At 44.3% G+C, this 9,306-nt stretch overlaps 1 non-coding gene across 1 annotated transcript; it reads right to left on the bottom strand.

The window, feature by feature from the left end:
- Positions 1 to 8,677: 8,677 nt before the first annotated feature.
- On the bottom strand, positions 8,678 to 8,805 carry LOC115032237 (small nucleolar RNA SNORA17). The gene has a single exon (XR_003837891.1). It is a non-coding gene; the product is annotated as a small nucleolar RNA SNORA17 (small nucleolar RNA).
- Between the last annotated feature and the right edge of the window lie 501 nt (positions 8,806 to 9,306).

Genomic DNA, 9,306 nt, shown 5'->3' with positions numbered 1-9,306 from the left:
ATCCTCTCCCATTGCATCTGGATTTGATTAGCCATCCTTTCACACTGCATCTAGATTTGATCAGTTTCTCAGGTCCCACCTCAACCTAGGACAGACACTTCTGTGTTTCAATATTATGTTTACTTTACCGACCCACCAATCTCACAAAAGCAACATTCGTTGTTCCCCTTTCTATGTTTCAACACACGCTTTCAGATTCCGGAAATCAAGTGGTAGAACCTAAGTCCAAGGTTCGTGCTGCCCACTGGTCCCTGGGAGGATGCTCAGAGAGAGAATCTTTCCATATTCTTAGGTATTGCATAGAGGGAGAGTAACCCTCAGACCCTCTTTCATGGAACACGACAAAACAGCCCCGTTTGAGTTTTCTCAATCAGCTCCAGTTATGGCATCACTTCTGTGTCTCGGGGACACTTCACAGTGAGGAATTACGCGAAGGTACAGTCTGCCACACTTATCTTGGAGACAGCTGGATCAGTCACAGCCGAGAATAACCAACCCCAAAGGGGTCTATTTCCACCGATCAACCAGCTTGCTGCTGTTGCCCTGGGACGATCGCTTACTCCTAAATTCTGCTTTTTGCTCGTTTCTTGGCCTTTAGCTTCTATACCACAGATTACAGCAGGCAAGGAGAGTTAACTTGTTCTTTGGCTTCTTCTATTTTGCCTTGTCCTTACACACCTCCCACCTGTGCCAGCTGTATGAGTCCCCACCCGGTAAGTGCCACCTCGTGGCCAATGCCATCCAAGCATTCTAGTGTTCTGTAATAGACGTGTTCGGAGTGCAGTCCTTATGAGTTCTGACTGCTCACTTAGGCGGACTTAACTCCTACTCCGTATTTTTAAGTATCAAATAAAATCCCTTTGGTTCTTTATTTGACTTTCAAGTTCATGAAAATCTTCTGTAACATTAAATTGCACCCCAGTGCACTCTTTCTTACTTGACTAAATTGGCACTGTTGAGCTGTAACGGTGTGGCTGGTACAGTGTTTCCTGCAGTAATGTTACCATTTATTTTCTGTTAAATGACCACAGGCCACATTGTGTCCACTGTGACACTCCTCTAGCACTTTAACTCCAGTATACCTGGCACATGGCACACCTAAACTTTGTCCTCCCTATGTAATGTTTTCCAGTACCTGAGGGAGAAGGGAAAGTGGATGTTGTTCAAATCACTGCTTATAATCCCGAGAAATGTTAGTGACTTAAATTTTCTTCTGAATTGCAGTTAAACCAAAGTCCCAAGAAATTTCGGTGGCACCCGTTTAAAAAATTAATTAGCAAATTCTCAAATCTGTGGCAACGTATATATAGGTGAATGCAACCTGCTTTTAAAACAAAGACAATGAAATCCCCCGAGCCCTTGTCTGTGTGTGTACGTATGTCTGTGTGTCTATGTGTATTTATGTGTGTGCATGTGTATATGTGCATGTGTTTGTATGTGTGTGTATGTGTATGTATGTGTGTGCATGTGTGTGCATGTGTGTGTGTGTCTGGGTATTTATGTGTATGTATGAGTGTGTGCATGCATGTGTGTATGTGTGTGTGTATGAATGTGTGTGCATGTTCTTATTTTCTGAGGCTTCCCATTATAGCAGTGAAGCTAATAAGGAAAGAATTCTGAAGTTAAAGTGGGAACACAAATCATAGTGTTTACATATTTGATGGTATCAGTTAGAAAGAGACATTTACTGCCAACTCTCAGAAGAAGACACAGAGCGTCTCTTCCTCTACTGTGGGCACTCTCATCCTGATACAGCTTCATCATTCCTTCATGGAAGCTTTCTCTTGTCACTCCCTCCACCCCCTCTCTCATACACACACACACACACACACACACACACACACACACACACACACACACACAAATCACACACACATTCACACACACTCATACATTCACAGACACACACATATATAATTCACACACATTCATATATACTTATAGACACTCATACATTCACATACACACACACAATGTCAGATCGAATTTTGCTGTAAATGTCAAGATAGGAGCCTGTAAACAGTAATCCCAGCTGTCATTTTACAGCTACTGGTATGTATAGACATCACATAGCTACAGCTTCACTATTGGGACATATGGGGCACACCTCTAAAAATAATTTCATATTCAGAAATGTGCAGTGTGATTGAATGTTTTCATTAGATTCATGAACATTCTTAAATTCTTGATATGATCCATCATGCTATATTAGAGAAGAGAAGGAAGAGGAGGAGGAAGAAAAGAGGGGGAGGAAGAAGAGGAGAGGAGGAGAAGGTGGAGGAGAAGGTGGAGGAGAAAATACTAAAGGCTTGATAAAAGGAGCTGTTTACAAACCAAATAGAATGTGGTACCCTAGGTCAGGCAGTGTAGCCAGAGCTCAAATGAGAGGAAGAGCAGCAGGCTCCCTCTCTCTCCTTTCTCTGCCTCTTCTGTTTCTTGTCCCCACTTCCTCCAAGTTCAAGACTCACTTGTCTTTGCTTCTGCAAATAGTCCATGGTTGCCAGAATACAGCCTCTACATGACTTCTCAGATTAACCAACCCTCCACACCCTAGAACCTCCTCCCTCTCTCAGGTTGTTTGAGACAGGGTTTCTCTATGTAGCCCTGGCTGTGCTGGGATTCAATATGTAGAACAAACTGGCCCCAGACTCAGAGATTTTCCTGCCTCTATTTTCTGAGTTCTGGGATTTGAGGTATGTGCCACCACCAACCAGCAGAGCTGTGTCTCTTTAAGTGGGACCTGCCCCAGCATGTTGTGGTTGAAAATGGACCGACTCCTAACATGTGAAACTGGATTCTTCAATTATGACAATTTTTTCATGATCCCTAAGTTTGTAAAGTTTAAGAGATCACATGATACATAATAGATTTTACATACTAATTCCATTGAGAGAGGGAGTATGTGTATGTGTGTGTGTGGGGGGGGGGAGGTGCTGGGGAGACTCTGGTTGGCCTAATTAAAAATAATGCTATTCACCAGAGCCAAAAGGAGACAGAGTCTCAGAGTATATAGAACCAAAGGACCACATCTCGAATAGAACACCATCCTTAGAAAGATGAATAACCTTTGCTAATGTTATAACTGCTATGACATACATGGAATAGAGAATACATCCTGGTATGTTGCTATGAGAAAGGGTCACATTTCCAGAATCTTGAGTGTCAGCAGCAACAGCTTAGAAACACCAGGTTCTAAGATGATACTACAGCCTCCACCATCTACATCTCTCTGGTACATTGATAGGCAGAACTGAGCTCACCTTATATTTCCATACCTGGGTCTATTGCAAGACTAAATCATCTCCTAAATGATCCTAAGGCTGAGAGCCAGCTTAACGCTGGCTGTGGCAGCCTTCACATATCTTTTAAGAACCCAAAACTGAATTAAACACAAAGTTTCAGAAACCAAAACATACGTGATTTTCAAATATCAGATAACTTCCTAGGCATATGGAAATTGTTATTCTTCTTTGTTTTAATTTTACTTAGTGTATGAGATCTAAGTGCATCACATCCCCCTAGAGATGGTTGTGAGCCACTATGTGGTTGCTGGGAATTGAACTCAGGACCTCTGGAAGAGCAGCCAGTGCTGTTAACCACCGAGCCATCTCACCAGCCTGGAAGTTGGTATTCTTTCTAAAACATTCTTTTAATTGGTCCTTTGTGAATTTCACATCACGCACCCCAATCCCACTCATCTCTCTCTCTCCCCTCGTACTGACCCTCCACCCTTGCAACCTGCCCCACAGTGAGAAAAAAAGACTCACTGTGGAAGCAGTGTGTCACAGTGTATCTTCACTTCTTTGCTTGCAAATGTTCATTGCAATGACTTAATGGTCTGGTACGAGGCCTCTGGCTTCTGCTAGTCTATCAATACTGAAAGCTCACTGGGACTCCTCTTAGATTCCGTTGTTGCCCTGTGTCATGGAGATTCTGTAGTTTTGGATCTGTAGGACTTGTTCCTTCATGCACTCCAACAGTTCATCAACAGGGTAGATGTTAGAGTGGACAATTCAAAACCCCAGACCTGGGCCTGAGAGGTATTTGAGCTGGCCAGCCTGTAAACTCTTCCCCTCTCTCACCCTTGGGGCCAGCTCACCAGCAACCTCTGCAACCAGGGCCAGCTCTCCTGTGCTGTCCAAGTGAGGGGCAGGGCTGACTCTCCTGCTGCCTTGGGAGCAAGTGATGCAGCCAGTGAGGGGCAGGGCTGACTCTCCTGCTCTCATGACCTCATCAGGGCCCACTAAGTCTCCTGCCTGCTGCTGGTGGTGAGGGCAAGATGGAGGGGAGGGATCTCTTCCTCACTGACACCACTACCCAGCAGACAAGAGGCAGGGCGTAGTCTACCACATGCATGCAACACCCACATCCAGGGTCAGCTCTATTGAGTTGCTCAGGTGAGGTATCAGGGGATGCTCTTCTGAGTGCTTCAGCAGCTGATGGACAGGGCCAGCTCTCCTGCTTCCATGACCCCAGGGTCAGGTCCTCTGCCTGCTGTAAGTGGTGAAGGGTAAGAAGGGAAGAAGGTATCTCTCTTTAGTCCATGCCACTGTATGGACTGGGACTAGTAAGGACATGGTAGGGCCTACCATGGAGTGGTAGGGGCAGCTCTTCCATGCTCACATCCTTAGGCTGGGTCACCTGCAATTCCCGCAATGTGCAGGGCCAATTCTCCCGAGTACTGTAACTGAGTAGGGGCAGAGTCAGCTCTCCTACTGTCATGCCCCCCAGGGTCCCCTCTCCCATGACAGCCAGGTGAGGGGTGGGGCCGGTTCTGCACTTCCCTCAGATATCAATGTGTCCTAGTGTGGCAGCTCAGACCAGGGACTTGTGCCTGGCCTTTGGTAGTAACAGACCCCTACTGCTGCAGGGCCATGACCCCACCATGGTCCCAGGTAGCTACTCATATTAGACTGTTCCTCACTACCCTCCATTCTCCAGTTCTGCCTCTCTTTATGTGGCCACACCCTTCTGTTTCTCTTTCTCTTCCATATCTCCACTACGTATTTGTTCCTCTTAGTGGTGCCTAGGGCATAAGGCCTTGCTCATGCATTACAAAGTTGGGTAGGGGTCATTTTGGGGGTTATCTGCACCCCCATACCTCTATAATGCAAGACTGGGGATCATCTCAGGCTAGCTCCCTGTTCAGGCCCTATGGCTGCTGTTGTGGATAGCCCTGGGGCTAATTATATTTGATGTTAATTTCGTTCTCCTGTGAGTGGTTGTGAACAAGAAATGAGACAGCACTCAGGTGATTTCCTATAAACCTGCTTCCCACCTTAATTAATAATTAATAAAAGAGAGCTGAAGGCCTGGAGAATCCACAAGTTCTAAGGGGTCTCATAGATGTGAAAGATGGTAGTATAGCGTTAGGTCTGCTCAATCTAGGCACACAGCATGTATTCATATTGAGTTGTGTTTTCGTTGCTGGGGTATATTTGAGTTGGAGATTTATGACAACAAAATGGTGCCCAATGCATGTATTTAAATTCAACTGCCCTTCAACTCCTGAATGGGGCTTGGACCTAGGGTGCAGCAGTTTGAATTTGATGCTGACTGGGTTTGAGGGGCCCACAGAGAATGGCAGAGAGACATCTACACCCGAGAGAAACTTTCTGTGTTTGCTTCCCTGTATCCTTCATTCCCCACCCGGCCTCCCCACCTCCAAACAGGGACACAGCCAACATGTGTCTTTCTACACTCAGCTCCTCCCTGTGAATAAAGAATGGGGAGACAAAGGTACAAAGGACTCTGGACCAGGTAATACATTGATATAAAGAGAGAAATACAACCTTTTAGTACTTAAAGATGGGAAATTTCACCTATGGTTCAGAACTAGATGAGGAATGTTAGTCACTGACTTCAAGTAGAGAGAGCAGTGGTAATCACCTGCTATGAACAAGTATTAATAGAAGTCTGTGGCTCCAGGTAGAGAGCATAACAGATAGATATTACAATAGGTATTCATTAAATAGATGTCTGTGACTCATGGTAGAGAGCACAACAGATAAATGGTATAACAAGATGGTTGCTCTAGGCAGAGAGCTTAACAATTAAAAACTATCTGCTTCCTATAGGCAGATATTAGTGGAAGTTTGAATTAATTGCTTTAAAAATGCTATAAAGATAGATTGCTCTAATAATATGAGTATCTTATAGGATACTCATATTCTGTCTAACATGGGCTCCACGGGAATTTTGGGTTTAAACTCTGATTTGATAAGATGCCTCTTATAAGTAGGTATAGAAAGGAGAGGAGAGGAGAGGAGAGGAGAGGAGAGGAGAGGAGAGGAGAGGAGAGGAGAGGAGAGGAGAGGAGAGGAGAGGAGAGGAGAGAGAAAAGGAAAGATGAAAGGAAGGGGGAAAGGATGGGGAAAGGAGAGGAAAAAGAAAAGGAAAGGAAGGAAAGGAAAGGAAAGGGAAAGGGAAGGAAAATAGAAGTGTGAATCAATTGTTTTAAAGATGGTATAATAGAGTCTGCATGAGACTCATATTCTGTCTAACGTGGGCTCCACGGGAATTTCAGCTTAATATCCTGAATGACAAATTGGAAAGGCCTAACTAGACTAAAATGTGTGTGATCTTGAGTATTGTGGTGGCTTTATTGTTCCTCTGGGACAGATGGTAAGCTACAGGTTTTCCTGTTTACCAGCTGAAGGAGATGCTGATTTGGGGAAAAGCTTTTGTCTTTGTGTGTTTGGAAAAGGTGATTAAGGTATATACTTTCCAGAGTTATAGGGATCAGATTTGATAGAGGGAGACCCCCTGAAGAACTAGATTCCAGCGAATCAAACAAAAAGGTTATCTTGATGATACTAAAATTTGTTTTGAGATTTATATATTACAGAATATACAGCCTTGGTGAATTTTATCGTCAGACATGCTGAACTGACTGGCCTGAACTCCCGATGTCTTGGTTTTTCATCTGGATCCAGTCAGGACACAGACATCAGAGACTAATACAATCATTGGTGTGGCCTTCTTAAGGTCAACCAACTCCCCTATTTCCCTACCCTTCCCCCTCCCTTCAAAAATATCTCAACTCCCATATTCAGCTTGGAGAAGTTATGAAGAGTCCTCGTCCCAGTTCCCTAGGCTTTGGGGCTGGGGTGGTTATTATAGGTGGTCTTTGATACTAAAAATTTTGAAGTACAGGGCTTAGACCCAGTCCTTCTATTGCTGTTATTATAAACAGATCTGAGATGTTTAAGCCCGTGAGTTAAGGGCCAAATAGGAAATTCATGGCTCAGAGTTTATTGTTAGGGGGTTTTCAGTTATTTTAGTCAGAAATGGCGAGAGTAGTTAACAGAGAACAGTTCAGATTACTTCACGTAGATTGTTGGTTTTCAAAAAAAAACCGTCAGAAGTCCACAGAATGTGACGTTTAATGTTGTTTATCCACTTGTTGAGGCCAGTCTGCTCCTGACAGCTTTCCCTGTCTGTCTTGGATTCAAAGAAGAAACTGAGCATCTTTGAGTTGCTCCAGTTGTGGCGAAACAGCCACTAAGCAAGAATTGCCTCACAGACATAATACTGTCCAAAGAAAGGACACAATTACAGGTTAGGACAGCTTGACTCTGCCGAGACAGAGTAGGCTAGTCCTTAATATTCCTGTTTCTCTACGTCAGATGACCCTGGCCAGTAGGCTGAAGACCGATGCTCCAACATGTCGAAGTAAGGGACCGTCCAGGTGATCAGCAGTCTCTAGAAATTGGCTAAGTTTTGGAAGCTGTGTTAGGTTTCCTATATATTTTCAGCTAATACCAGTTGTTCTTGGATTTCTGATGGGGTTGAAAACTACACAGTCTCCTAGCCAACCCAGGCTTTTTACTTTTGAGAGGAACAGATCTGAGAGTATTGTTTTTAGATGGCATTAAATCTAAAGCCAAGGCATAGCCAGGTGCAGGTCTTTTAAATAAGGATAGATGACAGAGGTTCTATTTAACAAGCATGATGAACTGGGTGTTAGGTCTCTTATACTTTATAAATTAACAAATAATAATAGTTATGTTCAATTATATCTGAGATAAAATAGTGTTTTAATTGGACAGAAAGGGGGAAATGTTGTGGATAGCCCTGGGGCTAATTATATTTTATGTTAATTCTGTTCTCCTGTGAATGGTTGAGAACAAGGAATAAGTCAGCACTCAGGTGATTTTCTGTAAACCTGCTTCCCACCTTAATTTGTAAAATAAAGGAAAGCTGATGATTGGGCAGATATAAGGGAAGGTGGAGCAGAAGGTGGAGAGAAGAAGAAGAAAATGGAAAGGGGAGAGGACACAGAGGAGGAGGAAGAAGAAAAACAGAGCAGAAGCACATGGCCCGGAGAAACTGCAAGTTCTAAGGGGTCTCATAGATGTGGAAGATGGTAGCGTAGCGGTAGATCTGCCCAATCTAGGCACACAGCATGTATTCATATTAACTGAGTTGTGTTTTCATTGCCAGGGCTTATTTGGGTTGGAGATTTACCACAATGGCTGCAGTCTGGTGCTTGGCTATCTCAGGTGTTGTTCTTGTGGGATTCACCCAAGTGGCCCCATGCAAGCGTCAATGGTCTCAGCTTCACTTCCACCTGAGCTCGTGGCCCTAGGTGGGGTTCTTCTAGTCTCCAACTTGTTCCCTGTCTGTGCCCCCTAGCAGTGCACTGATGTCATTTCAGGCTCACTTATTTTCAGGAAATGTTAGGCTATGATCATTCAGATGTTCCCAGGTCAGAACACTGACTGAGCCTCTTTCCTCCCTGCTACCTACTGATTGATGTTCTTGTGACAGGGCAGCCACACCTGCCATGCCTCTAGGGGCAGGCCAATTGATATCCTAATGCCTGGATTTGAAAACAAATATCTAAGTAGCAGAGAATGTTGCCATACCTCAGATCCCTCCAGGTTATGTGTCTGGTCCTGTGGCTCGTCATGTACCTCAGAAGAAGCTGAGGTTCAAACATGCTAAATCATGTACCAGAGGCCACAGGGATCCTAATCCCGTGAGTCTAATTCCCAACTTAGCCTCCAGAACCAGCGAGTCCTGGTTTTCCCTTAAAATCTAAGTAAGCTCAATCGTAGAGACCCCAGGCCCTCGTCTGTACCCACCGAGACAATGGAGCGGATCAGGGTTTGGGGGCTGCATGAGGACCTGCAGCACGGGGAAGAAAAGAAGTCAGTGAGTGACATTGCCTGCCACTCTGTGCAAATGTACACACACATATTCAATGTTGAACTGACTAAGTACTTTACTTTTAATGTCTTATGAGTCTAAAACAAAAAAACAAACAAACAAACAAAGATGTGGGGAGATTCGTAGGCATTC

Source organism: Mus caroli, unplaced genomic scaffold (assembly GCF_978045245.1).
Source record: "Mus caroli unplaced genomic scaffold, Mus_caroli_1 scaffold_9, whole genome shotgun sequence".
Classification (NCBI taxonomy): Eukaryota; Metazoa; Chordata; class Mammalia; order Rodentia; family Muridae; genus Mus; species Mus caroli.
Note: the sequence above shows the minus strand (reverse complement) of the source record. Positions and strands in the feature narration are given on the sequence as shown.